Source organism: Puntigrus tetrazona, chromosome 4, assembly GCF_018831695.1.
Source record: "Puntigrus tetrazona isolate hp1 chromosome 4, ASM1883169v1, whole genome shotgun sequence".
Taxonomy (NCBI): domain Eukaryota; kingdom Metazoa; phylum Chordata; class Actinopteri; order Cypriniformes; family Cyprinidae; genus Puntigrus; species Puntigrus tetrazona.
Genome location: NC_056702.1, coordinates 17,704,311 through 17,707,603, shown reverse-complemented (window position 1 = coordinate 17,707,603; position 3,293 = coordinate 17,704,311).

Genomic DNA, 3,293 nt, shown 5'->3' with positions numbered 1-3,293 from the left:
TTGTGTTATTTTTGTACTGCTGATCAGTTGTGCAAATGTCTATGAATTATACCAATTTGGAACATATTAATTATTTTTGTGTAACATATTAATTAACTTGTATCTTCCGACTAAAATCTTTTTCTGAATTTAAATCATTTTGATCAATTGACATTTTGTGAAAAAGTTAAATATCTTTATATATTTCTGCAGTTGAAGTTTTAATTTTACATGAATTGTTTAAAACTAATTGTTGGCAGAAAAGTTTAATCAGAATTTTTCCTATTTCTCACCACTGAATTAGATTATCAATCTTTTTTTCCTCAACCCAGAAATTCTAAAACTTCTTTAAAATGCTCATAAAAAACATTTTGAGTTAAATTTACGTCAAAATGGCAGTAATATAATTGTGGTTTTGTTTCTGATGATCACAGATTATACAAGGTGTGATTATATGCTCCTGTCATACTATTACATCGATTACTGTGTAAATAAAATCAATATAAACATGCCGCACTAATTATTGGTTATAACTTTTTAAAAGCCAAAAATCCTCCAAATGTTTTTCAAAATTAACTTTAATCAAAATAATCAGAATTTAGCCAAAAAATAGTATACTGCAAAGAGGAGTATAAGAGGTTTTGGGAGAGGGAGAAAAAGAGAAAACAATCTTTATCTATAATCTTTATTTATAAAAACACCACAAAGTTTCAGGATCATCTGCATTTTTGCAGGATTCGCTCTCAATGACAAATATATGAAAATGTACACTAAGAGGTGCACTCAGTAATTTCAGAAGCAGAAGAAGAGATTATTTCTGGAACCTGATTGATACACTTCTATAACTTTATACAAAAACAACTAAATAGAAATGCACTAAATACAATTAATGAATAAATGCATTTTTGTTTTTATCATTTTTTTAAGTGTGCATGTGTGTGTGTGTTTGTGTGAGTGTGTGTCTGTGTGTGTGTGTGTGTGTGTGTTTGTGTGAGTGTGTGGTGTGGTGTGTGTGTGTGTGGTGCAACAACAGCCTTTCAACCACCAAGAACATCCTAGATACTGCGTAGTAACAACCTAGAAAACACTCTCTGAGTGCCTTAGCAACTGCATAGCAACAGTTTGTTGTTGACTGACTCTGTGTGTGCTTTCTAGAGTTGATCATGGAGGAGAAACCAGGATTACTGAAGGACTGAAGAAATGTACGTCTACACACACACACACAGACACTCACACACAAATCCAATTTCGAATCCAAGCTGGCGGCGCGGCAGTAGCATGCAGCGGCCACTCCAGAACCAAAATGGTGTTTTTTGTTTGTTCGAAATTTTGTATGTTTTTACCGAAATTTTGTAGGGCACGGACACCAATGACAGTTGTGTATGTGCATATGACCACCAGACACTGAAACTGCTCAGAAACCACGCAATAACTAAACTGAGTGACAATGTTGCACGCGGACTCCGTGACCTCGGCTTGCTGTGGGGACCAGGCCCTCAGTCCTCGGTGTCTCCTGAGGCTAGCTAGGCTAACCACTAACCCTAGCCGGCCGGCACTCCCCTCCATCTTTCTGTCCAACATCTGTTCAATTGACAATAAGATGGACAACATTTGACTTCACCGAGCTACGCGGCGTGAGTATAGGGATTATTGCTGCGTCATTGTCTTTACGGAAACGTGGCTCAGCGATCGGACAGCGTCATTCAGCTAACCGGGCTAACTGCATTTCGTGCTGACAGAAATTTTGCACTATGCGGTAAGACTCGTGGTGGTGGCGTGTGTGTTTATATCAACACGGAATGGTGTAAGGACTCTGTGCTTATATCCAACTATTGCTCATCGCTAGTGGAGTTCATTATTGTCAAATGCAGACTCCATGTAGCACCAGGTCCTGGAGAAACGTTGTCTCATTTCTCTATGTACTGCACAGCTATATGTAGTTGAAATGACAGTAAAAGCCACTTGACACACACACACACCACACCACACACACACGCATACATACACACACACACACACACATACACATACACATACACATACACACACATACACACACACACATACACGCACACACACACACACTGTAGTGATTGTTGTGTTATTAATGTCTCTGTTCTTGTGTTCAGATGAGTGTTTTTTCACACTGGATCCAAACACAGCACACACTCGTCTCATTCTGTCTGAGGAGAAGAGAAAGGTGATGTGTGTGTCTCAGTCTCAGTCTCAGTCGTATCCTGATCATCCAGACAGATTTGATGGTGTATATCTTCAGGTGTTGTGTAGAGAGAGTGTGTGTGGACGCTGTTACTGGGAGACTGAGTGCAGTGGACATGTGGAGATATCAGTGTCATATAAGAACATCAGCAGGAAGGGACCGTGTGAAGAGTGTTGGTTTGGATTTAATGATCAGTCCTGGAGTTTGTTCTGCTCTCCTGACAGATACTCATTCAGACACAATAAGATAGACACTGATCTATCTGTGAAGCCCATCATCATCAGAAGAAGAACAGGAGAGTATGAAGATATCTCTACAGTAGGAGTGTATGTGGATGAGAGCGCAGGAACTCTGTCCTTCTTCAGCGTCTCTGACACAATGAGACTCATCCACACAGTTCAGACAACATTCACTCAGACACTCTTTCTTGGGTTTGGTGTTTATTATAAATCATCAGTGAAACTGTGTTGATGAATCAGAAGAGACTGATGAGATTCTACCCTTAATACTTTGAACTGCATGATGAATCAGTAACAGTGAGATGTTATGAATCTCTCAAGACATTAATACTGCAGCTCAACTTCTATAGAAACAGAAATATAAGAATCAATAATTAATCTAAAAAATAGATATAAAAGAATAAATGTGTCAGAAATAGAAAGAGCCGTGTCTGTGTTTGTGTGTGTGTGTGTATAATTAAAATAAAATACAATGAATCATTTTTATTAAAAAATAAAATAATAAAATGTATAATTTATTCATTTAAATCATTTTTTCATATAAAACTAAATATACATTTGGCTTTAATTTGACTTATCATATCATCATTATTATTATTTGTTATTATTAAATACTGAATTTTATTCAAATTTTAGACGTGCAGGAAATAGTGTTTATGCTTTTGTTTATGTTTGTATTTTTTTTTGTCAAATAAAGACACTGAAAAGTTAAAAGAGTTTAAATCAATGAATTTCTATTTACTGCAAAAACAGTTTTTTAAACAAAGTTGTTCATAATAGTAATAAAGATACTATCTGTCATGAACAGCACCTCTGTGGCTCTCTCCGACCACCACCGGAGGGAGCTCTCACCGGAA